The 18189-nt window shown below is 44.6% G+C and overlaps 2 pseudogenes; both read left to right on the top strand.

The window, feature by feature from the left end:
- The first annotated feature begins 3387 nt into the window (after positions 1 to 3387).
- Positions 3388 to 4378, top strand: LOC116477294 (mas-related G-protein coupled receptor member X3-like; annotated as a pseudogene).
- Positions 4379 to 16821: 12443 nt separating this feature from the next.
- Positions 16822 to 17856, top strand: LOC116477242 (mitochondrial nicotinamide adenine dinucleotide transporter SLC25A51-like; annotated as a pseudogene).
- The last annotated feature ends 333 nt before the right edge of the window (positions 17857 to 18189 follow it).

Below are 18189 nucleotides of genomic sequence, written 5' to 3'. Positions count from 1 at the left end.
TCAATTCAGAAACCAGAAGGAAAAGAATCCCACTGATGAGGTAAGCATCCCTCTTGGGATGTCAAACAGAATGGAAAAGGGTGAGGAAAAAATATCCAGGGCCAATGAAATGATCCCTCTAACCTCCCTTTATTCCCGGGGTTTTCTCTATCTAAATGTTAGTAAACCATTTTTTTCATCACATCTCCATCAGTTAGTTTTTTTCCTGTTTGCATTTTCTTTCTCTAGTGTCACTTTTATGAAATAATCTTCCATATTCATCAAAAATTCCCTGAAAATGGAATGTATTGAAAAAGAGAAAACTTTTTCCTTATCGGTCAGAGTATAAGTGTGGCTGCTCTAAAAAAGTCCCATAGTAACAATGACTTCTGTAACAAAGTTTACTAGACCTGGGCTGGACTGGAGGTTCCAGGCATTAGACACCAGGAGCCCTTCCATGTTGCTGCTCCCTAATCCCTAGACAGGTGCCCTCATCCTTGTGATTCTGCAGGCTTCCCGCAACATCAACCTTCCAGCCTGGGATGAAGAAGAGGAGAGAGGGAGACCACACTTCTTCCATTAATCCAAGAGTCAGTTACATCATATGTGCTCATCTATCATTGTCTAGTGCCTAATCACAAGATGTCATGAACATCAAGGCAGGGGTTAGGGTAAATAGGATCCTTTTCATGATTTATAACTCTCAGAAATACTATGTGACAGGCCAGGCACAGTGGCTCACACCTGTAATCCCAGCACTTTGGGAGGTCAAGGCGGGTGGATCACCTGAGGTCAGGAGTTCCAGACCAGCCTGGCCAACATTGTGAAACCCCTGTCTCTACTAAAAATACAAAAATTAGCCGGGCATGGTGGCAGGTGCCTGTAATCCCAGCTACTCGGGAGGCTGAGGCAGGAGAATCACTTGAACCTGGGAGGCGGAGGTTGCAGTGACCCGAGGTCACACCACTGCACCCCAGCCTGGGTGGCCGAGTGAGACTCCATCTCAAAAAGAAAAAAAAAGAAAGAAATACTATGTGACTGAGGAGAGGAATGGTTAGCAGGGGACACTAGCAGTCTCTACAGACCCTAATAGTCTCTTCGATTCTGTGTTCACATGACAATGTTTTGGGTGTTCCCCCAAGAAATAATGATTGATAGGGCAGGAGACAGTGGAAAAGCCTCAGATAGGGCTCCAGGAGACAGAGGCTGGTATTGGCCACGCTCTTCATGATGTGAACAGGAAAATCCAATGTACTCTAAGCCTCTTCCTGTATTAACTGAGAATATTACAAAAAGTGGCCCTTAAGGAGCACATACTAAATGTTGAGGACACAATAGTGAACAAATACAGGTACGACTTAGTTATGAAGGTTCAGCTTTGATAAGGAAGACAAATGTATCACACCCTAATAATACATTTACAAACTATTCAGTACCTTGAGTGCGAGCAACGGAAGTCTTGGTTTTCCTTCCTTTTCTTTTCCTGGCCAACCAAGGCTGTGGGAGTTTGTCTCTCTAAGAGAGCTCATAGTGGATGCATTCACACCTGATGCTTCTCTCCACGCTCGGAAGAAGATGCAACCTCTTTCCACTTAGAGGCCTCCTGTTTTATTGAATCCTCTGGATAACCGAGTGATGGCTACATCTGTAAGGTAGAAAAGGGCTCCTGGATTCTCCTATCTGTTCCTAATTGGCTTTCACTCATCACTCTTTTGTTTCCTATTTGATTTGCTTCTCATTCTCTCTCTAACTGAAGTTTGTTATAGTTAGCTTTTTTTTCAACCCCTAATCTTGACAATCAACTTGGATGAAACTTGGGAATTACTCCCCTGTTTCCCCCTCAAACATGTGTATTGAACGCTTGGTGGTGTTGGGGCCAAAGGGCTGGACCTAAGATTGAATCCTGAGGCAGCCCTGTTAGGTTCAAATCCACATTGTGTGAGACCAAGGAATAATTATGCATCCATTTTGCGGCCCTATGCCATCCTCTGTAAAATGGGAATATTAATAATTCTTCCCTCCTAAGCTCTTGAGAGGATTAAAGGAGACAGTAGCTGGTAAACTCTCAATTAGCTGCTGTTATTTACCCGGATGAGAGCTAGTCCTCTGTCTCCAGTTGAAATCTGCATGAGCATCTCTCTTTATACTCCAAGCCTGGTGCTTTTTCTGCATCCCAACATAGACTCCTCTCACACAGAAGATTTAGCCAGCAAAAGAAACTCTTCTAAAGATCTCTTGGGAAAGAGTGAAGTAGGTTTACGTTGTGCACACTCAGCACACCACTTAGCAGTCTTCCATCTCTATTCCCACACTTCAGTCTCCTCCTTCAGTGGCACTCAGACCTCACACTCACTCCTTCATCCACTATATTGCTGAGCAATTCAGCTCAAATCCACTTCCTACCCCAACATTGTGTACCAAAATGCTTCCAGGTGTTCAGCAAAGCCATACTGAGTTCTCATATCAAAGGCACATCAGTGGTCAACTTCAGTTATTTGGGCACACATCAGTAATTACTCAACACACACAGAGCTGTTCAGAAAAAGAATTCTGAATAAATGAAGTTTTCTTCATTTCATTATACATGTGTATTCTAATGCTTTTAATTGTGCTTTCATTTTTATTTCCCGTTTAACCACCAAATCTGCCACTACCATTAGGCTCCTCATTCATGCATTCATTCATTGAATAAACATTTGTGGAGAACACAGTGTGCTGAACAAGGAATTAGGCACTGGGGTTATAAAAAGTGCTTCTGACTTCAATGACTGACACACGGAGCCATTTCTAACCCACAAGGCCCAGCCATTCTTACATCTGTCCTAGCAAAATGTTACATTGCTCTCATGTCCCTTAAATCATGATCTTCTTTCTCCTCCATGGATATACCACTCCTAGTCATGGGGGTGTCACAGTCACCTCTTTGTCTTTCTGAATTCCTGCACTTGAGGGAAAATTTCTGGCCCAGGAGAGAGTAATGCTTGGGTCCATAGCCTTAGCCGGTTGAGTGAAGGTATTTCCAGCATAGAATAGTCCCATGTCAGCAGAGGACCTCTGTTGCAATAGAGCCCAGGCTTTAGAGCCAGCGAGAACTGGGTTTGAATCTAGTTTCAAGGGATCTCTACCTTTCGATTTGTTATTTATTCTCTATAAGCCTGTATCCCTTCTCTGTAAAATGGGGACAGTAATTCACACATTGCAGAGTGGTCCTACAAATCAGAGATCATACAGATGGTGTTCAAATCTTGTTTGTGTTCCCACTAACCTTCCAGGGGCACCAATGGAGGGTTCTGAGCATGGATCCAACCATTCCAGCCTGAAGGACAGAGCTCACACCAGTAAATAAAAACAAATGAGACTCCTCTTCTAACTTGTGACTTGGACACTCTGAACTTCTTCACCAGCGTGATGACCTTTGCCTACCTTGCAGGCCTGAGCATGCTGAGCACCGTCAGTACTGAGCGCTGCCTGTCCATCCTGTGGCCTATCTGGTGCTGCTGCCGCCGCCCAAGAAACCTGTCAACAGTCATGTGTGCCCTGCTCTGGGCCCCGTCCCCGCTGCTGAGCACTCTGGAAGGGAAGTTTTGTGGCTTCTTAATTAGTGATGGTGACTATGGTTGGTGTTGGACATTTGATTTCATCACTGCAGTGTGGCTGATTTTTTTTTTTTTTTTTTTTGAGAAGGAGTCTCGCTCTTTCACTCAGGCTGGAGTGCAGTGGCGCGATCTCGGCTCACTGCAGGCTCCGTCCCCCGGGGTTCACGCCATTCTCCTGCCTCAGCCTCCTGCGTAGCTGGGACTACAGGCGCCCGCCACCTCGCCCGGCTAATTTTTTGTATTTTTTAGTAGAGACGGGGTTTCACCGTGTTAGCCAGGATGGTCTCCATCTCCTGACCTCGTGATCCGCCCGCCTCGTCCTCCCAAAGTGCTGGAATTACAGGCATGAGCCACCGCGCCCGGCCCAGTGTGGCTGATTTTTATTTTATTTTATTTTTGTTGTGGTTCTCTGTGAGTCCAGCCTGGTCCTGCTGGTCAGGATCCTCTGTGGCTCCCTGCACATCCTGCTGACCAGGCTGTGTGACCATCCTGCTCACAGTGCTGCTCTCCCTTATTTGCAGCCTGCCCTTTAGCATTAAGTGGTTCCTATTATTCTGGATCCTCGGGATTTTGATGTCTTCCTTTGTCATTTGCATCCAGTTTCAGATGTCCTGTCCTCTCTTAACAGCAGTGCCAACCCCATCATTTACGTCTTCATGGGCTCCTTTAGGCAGCGTCAAAATTGGCAGAACCTGAAGCTGGTTCTCCAGAAGTCTCTGCAGGACACACCTGAGGTGGATGAAGGTGGAGGGTGGCTTCCTCAGGAAACCCTGGGGCTGTCGGGAAGCAGATTGGAGCAGTGAGGAGGAACCTCTGCCCTGTCAGTCAGACAGGACTTTGAGAGCAACACTACCCTGCCAGTATTGACAGTTACCTGCTCTGCTCTCAGCCTCATGCCTCTGAAGGGTCTCAATGATTCCTCAATGACTTTGGGTAGATGAATTTTAGCCTTGTTTTTCCTGTTTTTGTTTTCTTTTTTTCTTAGAAAAAGCAGTCTGAACTAAGAACATCTCCATCTTTCTCGACTGTACCAATAAATTCTTTTTTTCTGGAAACGGGAAAGGAGGGAATTCATAGTAGCATTGTTAATAAAAGCATAGAAGTAATTTAGGGAATGGTGATCTGTATGTAAATGAGTTTCTTTCCTTGTGCCACCCTAAGTATTTTGTCATTGATACGGTTTGGCTATGTTCCCACCCAAATCTCATCTTGAATTCTCATGTGTTGTGGGAGGGACCCAGTGGGAGGTAATTGAATCATGGGGGCAAGTCTTTCCCATGCTGTTCTCATGATAGTGAGTAAGTCTCACGAGATCTGATGGTTTTAAAAAGAGGAGTTCCCCTGTACAAGTTCTCTCTCTTCGCCTGCTGCCATCCATGTAAGACGTGACTTGCTCCTCCTTGCCCTCTGCCATGATTGTGAGGCTTCCCAAGCCACGTGGAACTGTAAGTCCAATTAAGCCTCTTTCTTTTGTAAATTGCCCCCATCTTGGGTATGTCTTTATGAGCAGCATGAAAATGGACTGGTCATAGTTGCAAGATCCCTCTTAAGAGTACTCTAAAGGCCAGGCACAGTGACTCATGCCTGTAGTCTCAGAACTTTGGGAGACCAAGGCAAGAGGATCTCTTGAGTCCAGGAGTTTGAGGCTTGGAGTTCAAGACTAGCTGGGCGACATAGCAAGACACCATCTCCACAAAAAATTAAAAATTAGGCACAGTGGCACATGCCTGTAGTCGCAGCAACTTGGGAGGCTGGGGTGGGAGGATCGCTTCAGTGCAGAAGGTCAAGGCTGCAGTGAGCCAGGATTGCACAACTACACTCCAGCCTAGGCAACAGAGCAAGACCTTGTCTCTAAAAAAAATTTAATTCAAGTTTTAAAAAAGAAGGTTTATAAGGCTGGAGTGCTTTAAACAATGACCAGTGTCTGTAGTGGCCTTGAAATGATAGGAGTTGGCAATCCTTTTGTGAAATTAGTTGGAATGAACTGTTCAGTATGGCCAAGTCTTGTGCAGGCCAGCCAGGTCAGCCTAGCAGGAGAAGCCAAAAGGCAATGTCTTACCCTCCCAACAATCCTCCCCGGAATATGTCAGATCCTTCAGGGTCAGAAAACATTGGTAAAAACAACAGAGAGATTGGAACAAAGAGAAGTGTGGGAGTAGGGGGAAAGAGAGAAGCAGTGGAAAGCACCCCCTTCTCTGGTGCAGCATTTTTGCCTGCAAAAGACCCAAAGTGGAATTAGGGAAGATAGTTCATCTTTAAATTAAGTTCAACATTTTATTCCTCACGTAAAAATCCAACTCTAAACTTTTTTATAGGCTTGACATGGATATATGGATGATGGATTGAGAGTTGGTAATTGGTTATCCAAAAACTTCACATTTAAATTCTGCATTTCACCTTGCACCTCTTTTGAAATGTAGTATCTACAGTGTCTTTTTTTTTTTTTTTTTTAGTAGAGACATGGTTTCCATGTTGGCCAGGCTGGTCTTGAACTCCTGACCTCAAGTGATCTGCCCGCCTCGGCCTCCCAAAGTGCTAGGATTACAGGTGTGAGTCACCCCACCCAGCCTAGTGTCTTGATATTTCAATTAAAACTCCTGTTTCAACATCCTGCTACACATATGAGAGAATAATGAATATCAGATTCAGAAGCTCTGAAGAGATCAGTGAGAGGAGAGATGCAGGTTTGAGCCTCTAGGTATATCTGTAAAATTGTATTTATTTATTTTAAAGACCAATTGGAAGAAAATATGACAAAATTTAAACATATGCTTCATTTTAGAGATGTGTGTATGATGCTTATTATATGATCTTATGGCCTGTGTATCTTGGTTTACAAACTTCTCATTAACATACCCCTCATCAACATCACCCTCATTCTTTGTGACTTCAATTATCCACATAGGTAGTAGGTAGTCAACCCAACCAACTGCTCTTTCCATTGTTTCTTAACTTTTCATTCTGAATTAATTACAGGTTAACCAGAAGTTTCAAAACTAGTACAGAGAGTTCCTGTGTACCCTACACCCAGCCTACACCAATGATGATAGATTGCATAAATATAGTATATTATCAAGCAATTGACACTGGTGCAATAAAATTATCTATACCATAGCTAACCATTCAGATATGACTAGTTTTTTATACACTCATTTTTTTTGTTTGTGGATTTCCCTTTGCGAATCATTCTATGACATTTTATCACATGTATAGATTGACATAACTACCACCATATTCAAGATATAGGACTGTTACTTCACCACAAAAGAACTCTCTTAGGTTACACATTATAGTCACACCCACACCCATCCCCCTTCCCAAATCCCTGGCAACCACTTACTTGCTCTTTATCTCTATAATTTTGTCATTTCAAAAATGTTATAAAATGGAATCACATAGTATATAACCTTTTTGAGTTTGACTTTCTTCACTAAGCATAATGTCCTCAAAATCTACCCAAGTTGTTGTAGTAAGTAATTTGTTGTTGATTTTCTTTTCTTTTTTTTTGGAGACGGAGTCTTGCTCTGTCGCCCAGGCTGGAATGCGGTGGTGTGGTCTAGGCTCACTGCAAGCTCCGCCTCCTGGGTTCACGCCATTCTCCTGCCTCAGCCTCCCAAGTAGCTGGGACTACAGGCGCCCGCTACCATGCCCGGCTAATTTTTTGTATTTTTAGTAGAGACAAGGTTTCACCATGTTAGCCAGGATGGTCTCGATCTCCTGACCTCATGATCTGCCTGCCTCGGCCTCCCAAAGTGCTAGGATTATAGGTGTGAGCCACCGCGCCTGGCCATTGATTTTCTTAAATTGTTAAGCAAAATTCTATTCTCTAGGTGTATTATAGTTTCTTTCACTATTCATAAGTGGAAAGACATTTGAATTGTTTCCACTTTGGCTATTATAAATAAAGCTGCTTGTATTAGTCTGTTTTCACACTGCTGATAAAGACATACCTGAGACTGCGCAATTTACAAAAGGAAAAGGTATAAATGGACTCACAGTTCCACATGGCTGGGGAGGCCTCATGATCATGGCGGAAGGCAAGGAGGAGCAAGTCACATCTTATGTGAATGGCTGCAGGCAAAAAGAGAACTTGTGCAGGCAAACTCCCATTTTTTAAAGCCATCAGATCTCATAAAGACTTATTCATTATCATAAGAACAGCACGGGAAAGACCCGCCCCAAAATTCAATCACCTCCCACCGGGTTCCTCCTGATATGTGGGAATTGTGGGAGTTACAATTCAAGATGAGATTTGGATGGGGACACAGCCAACCCATATCATTCCACCCTGGCCCCTCCCAAATCTCATGGCCTCACATTTCAAAACCAATCATGCCTTCCCAACAGTCCCCCAAAGACTTAATTCATTTCAGCATTAACTCAGAAGCCCACAGTCCAATGTCTCATCTGAGACAAGGCAAGTCCTTTTCACCTATAAGCCTGTAAAATCAAAAGCAAGTTAGTTACTTACTAGATACAATGGGGGTACAGGCACTGGGTAAATACAGCCATTTCAAATGGGAGGAATTGGCCAAAACAAAGGGGCTACAGGCCCCATGCAAGTCTGAAATCCAGCAGGGCAGTCAAATCTTAAAGCTCCAAAATGATCTCCTTTGACTCCATGTCTCACATCCAGGTCACACTGATGCAAGAGGTGGGTTCCCATGGTCTTGGCAGCTCTGCCCCTGTGGCTTTGCACGGTACAGCCTCTCTCCCAGCTGCTTTCACGGGCTGGCGTTGAGTGTCTGCAGCTTTTCCAGACACACGGTGCAAACTGTCAGTGGATCTACTGTTCTGGGGCCTGGAGGACGGTGTCCCTCTTCTCACAGCTCCACTAGGCAGTGCCCCAATAGGTACTCTGTGTCGGGGCTCTGACCCACATTTCCCTTCCGCACTGCTCCAGCAGAGGTTCTCCATGAGAGCCCCACCCCTACAGCAAAATTCTGTCTGGACATCCCCTGAAATCTAGGTGGAGATTCCCAAACACCAGTTCTTGACTTCTGTGCACTAGCAGGCTCAGCACCATGTGGAAGCTGCCAAGGCTTGAGGCTTGCACCCTCTGAAACCATGGCTCAAGCTCTATGTTGGCTCCTTTCAGCCACGGCTGGAGTGGCTGATACACAAGGTACCATGTCCCTAGGGTACACACAGCACAGGGACCCTGGGCCCAGCCCACAAAACTATTTTCTCCTAGGCCTCTGGGCCTGTGATGGGAAGGGCTGCTGTGAAGACCTCTCACATGTCCTGGAAACACTTTCTTCATTGTCTTGAGGATTAACATTCGGCTTCTCGTTACTATGCAAATTTCTGCAACTGGCTTGAATTTCTTCTCAGAAAATGGGTTTTTCTTTTCCATCACATTGTCAGGCTGCAAATTTTCCAAACTTTTATGCTCTGCTTCCCTTATAGAACTGAATGCTTTTAATAGCACCCAAGTCACCTTTTGAATGCTTTGCTGCTTAGAAATTTCTTCTTCCAGATACCCTAAATCATCTCTCTCAAGTTCAAAGTTTCACCAATCTCTAGGGCAGGAACAAAATGCCACCAGTCTCTTTGCTAAAACATAACAAGAGTCACCTTCACTCCAGTTTCCAACAAGTTCCTCATCTCCATCTGTGACCATCTCAGCCTGGATCTTATTGTCCATATTGTTATCAGGCTTTTGGTCAAAGCCATTCAACAAGTCTCTAGGAAATTCCAAACTTTTCCACATTTTCCTGTCTTCTTCTGAGCCCTCCAAACTGTTCCAACCTCTGCCTGTAACCCAGTTCCAAAGTTGCTTGCACATTTTCAGGTATCTTTTCAGCAACACCCCACTTTACTGGTACCAATTTACTGTATTAGTCCATTTTCATGCTGCTGATAAAGACATGCCCGAGACTGGGCAACTTACAGAAGGAAGAGGTGTAATTGCACTCACAGCTCCACATGGCTGGGGAGGCCTCATGATCATGGCGGAAGGCAAGGAGGAGCAAGTCACATCTTATGTGGGTGGCAGCAGGCAAAGAGAGAACTTGTGCAGGCAAACTCCCATTTTTTAAAGCCATCAGATCTCATGAGGCTTATTCACTATCACAAGAACAGCATGGGAAAGATCCACCCCAAAATTCAATCACCTCCCATCAGGTTCCTGCCATGATATGTGGGAATTGTGGGAGTTACAATTCAAGATGAGATTTGGGTGAGGGCACAGCCAGACCATATCACTGCTATAAACATTTGTGTGCAAATTTCTTAAGTGAACATAGTTCCATTCTCTAGGATAAATGCCTAGTATGGATTGTTAATTAAGAACGGTGTGTATAGATACCTTTTTAGGTAAATATGAAAGAGTTTCCCAAAGTAGTTATACGATTTTACTTTCTTACTGGCAATGTATGAAAAATTGAGTTTCTCCAAACCTCTGCCAACATTCGAAACTATGAACTTTTTTTAGCCATTCTAAGAGGTGTATAGTGATATCTCATAGTGGCTTCTTCTGAGGCCTCTTTCCTTGGCTTATTTATGGGAACTTCTTCTCCTCTCTTCACATGGTCTTCTATGTGTCTGTGTCCTAACCTCCTCTTCTTATAAAGACATGAGTCATATTCAGTCCAGGCTCACCCTAACGTGCTCATTTTAACTTCATTCGCTCTGTAAAGGCCTTGTCTCCAAATACGGTCGTCTTCTGACATACTAGGGGTGAGAACTTCAATATATGAATATTGCAGTGACACGATTCAACCCATTACACAATCCTTAATAAATATTTTCTGAATGAATCTATTAAAAAACTTTTCTAAATATTTTAAATAATTCTTAATTTAAATGGCATTTTTTAAATGACAAGTAGCTTGATTTAAGTGTTGCACGTGGCACAAGAAGATAATTCATAAGAGATACCATTGTGAGTATATATACCAAATGAAAATAAATACATAACAATTTTCATGAAGTGGAAGGAGGAAGAAGAAGGATACTTACATGGGATTAACTCTTCACCTTTTAGAAGGGAAGTCAATTGATCTACTTGTTAATATTGACAAATTTAAAATAAAACTATAGAGGAGGGGCTTTGAGATGGCTTACTAGAAGCACTGGACACTAGCCTCCTCCACAAAGAAGAATCAAAATAGCAACTGGATTATCACACTTCAAACAGAGCGTCTAAGAGAGAATGCTGGAATTCAGCAAAAAAGTGACAGAAAACACTTAAGGCATGAAAAGACGGGGAAGCGAGTGGGAAAGCCTAACTGGGATCAGCTGGAAGCCCTGAGCAGCTTCCCAGTGTGGGGAAAGGGTAAGAGAGAGATCTCCAGCAGTTTCACATTCCCATCATGAACTCCTGCAGTCTTAGCCACCGGAGAGCCCCTCAACTGCCATGGGCCCTGAGACTGTTATAGAGAGCCCCCTGGAGTCTGTACTACAACATTGCTCCAGAAAGGGAGCTCATGCGAGGTCCCACACATTTCCTGGAGATCCGGACAGCTGCAGCATGGCACCATTTTGAGAGGCCAGAACCCATAAGACTACATCCTGCCCTGGGATCCAACAGCTCTTGCATCACTATATTGCCCAGAGCCCCACCAACATCGCCCCACGTTCACCTGGAGTGCCACAGTTAAACGCAATAGACTTGCAGGGTTTTCGGCACTCTAGCCCACATGCTCTCCTGCACCCTGGGGAAAGGGTGGTGCAGCACTCAAAGGAAACTGCCCCCAGGATAAAGGGAGTCAAATCACATTTTTCCTAGAGCCTGAATCCCACCTGCCTCATGCCACTGCCACTGATGGCATCTCTGCTCCCACCTGCAGCTGGACTACCGTGCACTTGCATGCACTCTGAGAATAAGCTCTCCCTGCCAGCCACTGCCACTAGGAGGATGAAGTGTGCACTCCCCATATCCTGAGAGCCACCTGTCTGGGGTGGCTGCCACTGTCAACAACTCTACCTCTCCCCAGCAGCAGGGCCGCCATGCACTTGCCCATGCCCTGAGAAGACAGGCTCTTCCCACCCACTGCCACCACTGCCACTGCCAATCAAGCACACCACCGAGAGCCTGAGGATAGCCTCACCTCTCCCACTGCAGCCTGCACCTGTGTGTGCCACTGGAGGGCCTACGGACAGACCTGCTCAGCCTGGCACTGCCACTCATGGCTCAAGCCCCCTGCCTAGGGGTCTTCGGATTGTCCCACCCATCAGTTGTCCAAGGCACACATGTATACCACCAAAGGATCTAATGACAACTCCAAAATGCCTGCCACCACCAGCACCCTAGCACACCATCCAGAAGCCTGGAGATTGCCCCACCTAGCCTACCACAACCTATGCCTGTAGACACCATAAAGGGGAGCCTGAGGACAGGCCTGCCACACCTGGCATGGCCCACCTCAGTGCCCAAGCACACCACCTAAGGCCTGGGTGGTGCCCCACCTAGTCTACTACCACAGATATCTATACTGTCCTCTTGGGGGCCTGAAGACGGGCCTGCCAGTCTGCCACCACTGGCACTCACCCACATCCACCTGAGAAGCTGGAAACTGGCCTGCCCACCCTGTCACACCCACTGCTAACACCAGTGTTTGCCACCTAGGAGCCTGAGGGTTGTCCCAACATGCCTGTTGTCATCACTTATGACCACACACTCTGCTCAGAGACCAAGGACTTGCCCACCTACCTGACCAAGTGCTGTCATCGCTGGCACCCAAGAAAGCTGACTGAAGTCCAAGAATCAGCCTGCCAAGACCCTCTAACACTAATGCCTGTGTAGATGCCACCCAGGGGCCCAAGGACAGGCATGCTCGGCCTGCTGCCACCACTGGAGCCTGTGGACTGGCCCACCTGGCATCCTATCCCAGAAAAGCCTCATCGCATCCTCCATTAACAACTGCAGCCTAAGTCACTGAAGGAATCACAGACAATATTGACAGTATTTATAGGCAAAGAAATTATATGGGGACAACACTACTGCATGTACCCATAATCAAACCTAAAGTGCTTTACTCAACCAATACAATGGATACATCTACAGGAAAAAGTCTTGCCCTACAAATGCCAATCCAAAAAATTTAAAAAACTACTCTTACACCACATGCACAGATATTAATGAAAGGACAAAAGAAACATGAAAAAGCAAGGATATATGACACCTCCAAAGGAACACAGTAATTATCCAGCAGTAGATTCCAACGAAAAAGGAACTTATGAAATGCCTATAAAAGAATTCAAAACAATTGTTTAAAAGGAGCTCAGTGAGATACACAAGAACCCAGATAAATAATACAAAAGAATTAGAAAAATAATTCAGGATATGAATGAGAAATTTACAAAAGAGATAGATATCATTAAAAAGGAATCAAACAGAAATCCTGAAAATTATTAATTCAATGAATGAAATTTTAAAATAAGAGCTTCAACAATAGACTATATCAAGCAGAAGAAAGAATTGTAGAATGTGAAGACAAGTCTTTCAAAATAACCCAGTCAGACTTTTTTAAAAAGAACAAAGGAAAAAAAAATAAAAGGGATGGGAAGGGAAGGGAAGGGAAGAGAAGGGAAGGAAAGGGAAGGGAAAGGAAGGAGGCTGAGGCGGGCAGATCACGAGGTCAGGAGATCGAGACCATCCTGGCTAACACGGTGAAACTCTGTCTCTTGCTAAAAATACAAAAAATTAGCCGGGCATGGTGGCAGGCGCCTGTAGTCCCAGCTACTCGGGAGGCTGAGGCAAGAAAATGGTGTGAACCCAGAAGACAGAGCTTGCAGTGAGCCGAGATCGCACCGCTGCACTCCAGCCTGGGGGACACAGCAAGACTCCGTCTCAAAAAAAAAATAAAAAAATAAAAAGTAAAAAAATGACCAAACCATATACCACCACCTACAAGGAACTCACTTTACCTGTAAAGACACAGACTGAAAATAAAGGGGTGGGAAAAAATATTCCACATAAATGGAAACCAAAGCAAGCAGGAGTAGCTGTACTATTAGATAAAACAGACTTTAAGTCAAAAATAGTAAAATGAGACAAAGAAGGTCATTATATAATGATAAAAGGAACAATTCAGCAAGAAGATAAAATAATTCTAAATATGTATGCACCCAACACTGGAGTATATGGATATATAAAGCAAATAGTATTACCTCCAATGCGAAAGATAGACTATAATACAAGAAAAGTTGGGGATTTCAACACCCCACTCTCAATATTAGACAGATCATCTAGACAGAAAATAAACTAAGAAACAGTGGACTTAAACTGCATTTTAGACCAAATTTATAGAACATTTCATATGACAGCTACAGACTACACATTCTTCTTATCACTACATGGAACATTCCCTGGGATAGACCATATGACAGGCCACAAAACAAGTCTCCACAAATTTTTTTAAAGTCTAAATTATATCAAGTATCTTCTCAGACCACAATGGAATAAAACTAGAAATAAATAATTCTTATTATTTGAAAATTGGACAAACATGGAAATTAACAACATGATCCTCAACAACCTTTCAGTCAATGAAGTAATTAAGAAGGAAATTTTTAATAATCTTGAAACAAATGAAAATCAAGACACAACATACCAAAACCTATGGGATACAGGAAAAGTAATGCTAAGAGCAAAGTTCATAGCAATAAACGTCTACATCAAAAAAACTGAGAGATTTCCAACAAACACGCTAATGATGCACCTCAAGTAACTAAAAAAGTCAGAACAAAGCCCAAAATTAGTAGAAAGAAGAAAGATAAGAGCAGAAGTAAACAAAATAGAAACAAAAAATATATACAAAGGATCAATGAAACAAAAAGTGGTTTTTTGGAAAGATAAACTCAGGCCGGGCAAGGTGGCTCACACTCGTAATCCCAGCACTTTAGGAGGCTGAGGTGGGTGGATCACGACCTCAGGAGTTCAAGACCAGCCTGGGCAACATAGTGAAACCCTGTCTCTACAAAAAAAAATACACAAATTAGCAGAGCACAGCGGTGCATGCCTGTAGTCCCAGCTACTTCGGAGGCTGAGGTGGGAGGCTCTCTTGAGCCCGGGAGGTGGAGGTTGTAGTGAGCCAAGATCGTACCACTGACTCCAGCCTGGGTGGCAGAAATAAAACTTTGTCTCAAAAAGAAAAAGAAAAAAGATAAAATCAATAAACTACTAGCTATACCAACCAAACAAAGAGAGAGGACCCAAATAAACAAAATCAGAAAATATTACAACTGATAACATCTAAATAAAAAGATCATCGGACTATTGTGAACAACTGCACACTGACAAACTGGAAAGCCTAGAGGAAATGGATAATTTTCTAAACACATACAACCTACCAAAGTTGAATCCGGAAGAAATAAAAAACCTGAACAGGCCAATAATGAGTAGCAAGATTAAATGAGTGATAAAAAGTCTCTCAACAAAGAAGAGCCCAAGGCTGAATGGTTCCACTGCTGAATTCTACCAGACTTACAAAGAAGAACTAATACCTATTCTCCTCAAATTATTTCAAAAAATGAAAAAGGGGAGACAGGGCAAAATGGCAGAATAGAAGGCTCCACCCATCATTCCCCCCACAAGGACACCAATTTAACAACTATCTACACACACACACACACACACACACACACACACACAAAACCTTCTTAAGAACCGTAAATCAGGTGAGCCCTCATAGTGCCTGGTATTAACTTGGTATCGCTGAGAGGCTCTGAAGAGGTAGAAAAAACAGTCTTGAATTGCTGACACCCCCTCTCCCCCACACCCCAGCAGCAGCTGCATGGTCTGTAGAGCATCTCTGGGTGCTGGGGGAGGGAAAACACAGCAATTATGAGCCATTGAACTCAGTACCGTCCTGTTAGAGCAGAAAGGAAAACCAGACCAAACTCAGATGGTGCCCGCCCACAGAGAGAGCTTTTAAACCGGGACCAGCCAGAGAGGAATCACAGGCCCAATGGTTGGAACTTGAGTTCCTGCAAATCTCGCCACCTACACTGCTCTGTTTCTTTAAGTAAATATGAAAGGCAGTCAAGGCCATAAGGACTGTGTGATGATTAACACTGAATGTCAGCTTGGTTGGATTGAAGGATGCAAAGTATTGATCCTTTGTGTGTCTGTGAGGGTGTTGCCAAAGGAGATTAACATTTGAGTCAGTGGACTGGGAAAGGCACACCCACCCTCAATCTGGGTGGGCACAATCTAATGGGCTGCCAGCATGGCCAGAATAAAAGCAGGCAGAGGAACATGGAAGGACTAGACTGACTGAGTCTTCTGGCCTACATCTTTCTCCCGTGCTGGGTGCTTCCTGCCCTCGAACATCAGACTCCATGTTCTTCGGCTTTGGGACTCTTGGACCTTCCACCACAGACCGAAGGCTACACTGTTGGCTTCCCTACTTTTGAGGTTTTGGGACTCAGAATGGCTTCTTTGCTCCTCACCTTGTGACGGGCCTATTGTGAGACCTCACTTTGTGATAGTGTGAGTCGATAATCTTAAGAAACTCCCCTTTATACATACATCTATCTTATTAGTTCTGTCCTTCTAGAAAACCCTAACTAGGATGGGTGAGTGCGGGGCGGGCGTGGGGAAGGACCGGGCTTCCCTCGCATGTGGCTGGAGGGAGGAGAAACGCGCCTAAGGGCCAGTCGCGGCAGCGGGCCGCCCTGGCGGCTCACCCTAGTTCTCTGTGCGAGCCGGCTGCCCCAGCATGGCTGCTGTGGGCCCCGCCCAGGCGGCGCGCGTGGAATCAGTTCTGAGTCTCTTCGGCTTCCGGCTCTTTCTCCTGCGGTGGGTGTTTGTCCCGCTGCTGGGCGACCTTTCCCGCGAAGGAGGTTGTGCCTTCATTCGGTCGCGCCCCGGGCTGGGGAGGTACCTCCCTGGTGCTCAGGAACCGCAGGGACGGGTAGGAGCCTGGCTCTGCCTGAGCCCCGGAGAGAGCAGGGCCGGCACCGCGCAAGGGCCCCTGCCTCCCGGGAGACTGGGATTTCTGGCCTCCTCACCTCCGGACCCCTGACTGTGGAATGTCAAAGACGGAAGAGGACTTAGTGATCTTGTCCAACCCCCTCCCCGCTTTTCACAGATTGGGGAAATGGACGCCTGGAGAACGGAAATCCAGTTATCAAAATTGACTCCAGAAAAGAGAACCTAACAGAACAATAACAATGGAAGAAATGGGGAATATTATCAAAAAGCTATCATTCTGTTAAACTCCAGGCTTGGATGGTGTTACAGGTTTAAAAAAAAAAAAAAAAAAGTCCTTCATGAAAAAGAAAGAACTTAAGCAACATGATGGATTCAGAAGCTCATGGATAGAGACCACCAATACTAACATCTTCGAAACAAGATATGTCACCTTATATTACAAATTTGGTGAAATGAAGCATTGTGGCTGCTGTGCAGCCTTCAACAACGTCGCAATCATATTTCCCATTCAGAAGGTCCTCTTTCGACAACAGCTGTATGGCATCAAAACCGGGGATGCAATACTTCAGTTGAGAAGGGATGGATTTCGAAACTTGTATCGTGGAATCTTTCCCCGATTGATGCAGAAGACAACTACACTTGCACTTATGTTTGGTCTGTATGAGGATTTATCCTGCCTTCTCCACGAGCATGTCAGTGCTCCAGAGTTTGCAACCTGTGGCGTGGCAGCAGTGCTTACAGGGATAACGGAAGCAATTTTCACTTCAGACATTGCTTCAAGACCACAAGCATCACGACAAATTTGCCAACACTTATCAGGCTTTCAAGGCACTGAAATGTCATGGAATTGGAGAGTATTATCGAGGGTTGGTGCTCATTCTTTTCCAGAGTGGACTCAGCAATGTCTTTTTTTTTTTTTTTTCGGCCTTCAAGGTCACATTAAGGAGCATCTGCCTACCGCAACGACTCACAATGCTCATTTGGTCAATGATTTTATCGGTGGAGGTCTATTGGGTGCCATGTTGGGATTCTGTTTTTTCCAATTAATGTTGTAAAAACTCGCATACAGTCTCAGATTGGTGGGGAATTTCAGTCTTTCCCCAAGGTTTTCCAAAAAATCTGGCTGGAACGGGACAGAAAACTGATAAATCTTTTCAGAGGTTCTCATCTGAATTACCATCTGTCCCTTATCTCTTGGGGCATAATCAATGCAAAGGTTATATGAAAAAAACCATCAGTTAAGTGCCACTTATCAACTGAATAGACCTTCTAAGAAGAATGCAGTTTGGCCTCTTTCTTAATTGGCCAAATACAAGTTGGTGTCATAACTCCAGGCCACAGTGACTTATGGGCAAAGCTGTTTTCCTTAAGCACCAACAAAATAGAGTAAAATGTTCCAATAGGAAAATATAAGGGTTCTTTTTGTTTTTTGTTTTGTTTTTTATCATTACCTAAGATATTTAGGCTAATTGCCTGGTAAATAGCTGTCCATCTGATGGCCTTTGACAGGGATCCTAATGCCCGAGACAGGAATCTTTTTCTCAAACCAGTCTTGAAATCTTCTGCATTGAAACATAAGTGGCTGTGACTGGCCAGAAAGAAGGTCCTCAGGGGCCAGGGGCTCCTCAGGCTTCCTTTGTTACTCCACTGCTTGCTCCTCTGCCCCCAGGGGCAGCTGCGGAGGATAATCTTCATTAAGCTCAAGCATATGACAAAGAGGCGGAATAGAGA

This window comes from Hylobates moloch, unplaced genomic scaffold (assembly GCF_009828535.3).
Source record: "Hylobates moloch isolate HMO894 unplaced genomic scaffold, HMol_V3 SCAFFOLD_11, whole genome shotgun sequence".
NCBI classification, from domain to species: domain Eukaryota; kingdom Metazoa; phylum Chordata; class Mammalia; order Primates; family Hylobatidae; genus Hylobates; species Hylobates moloch.
Note: the sequence above shows the minus strand (reverse complement) of the source record. Positions and strands in the feature narration are given on the sequence as shown.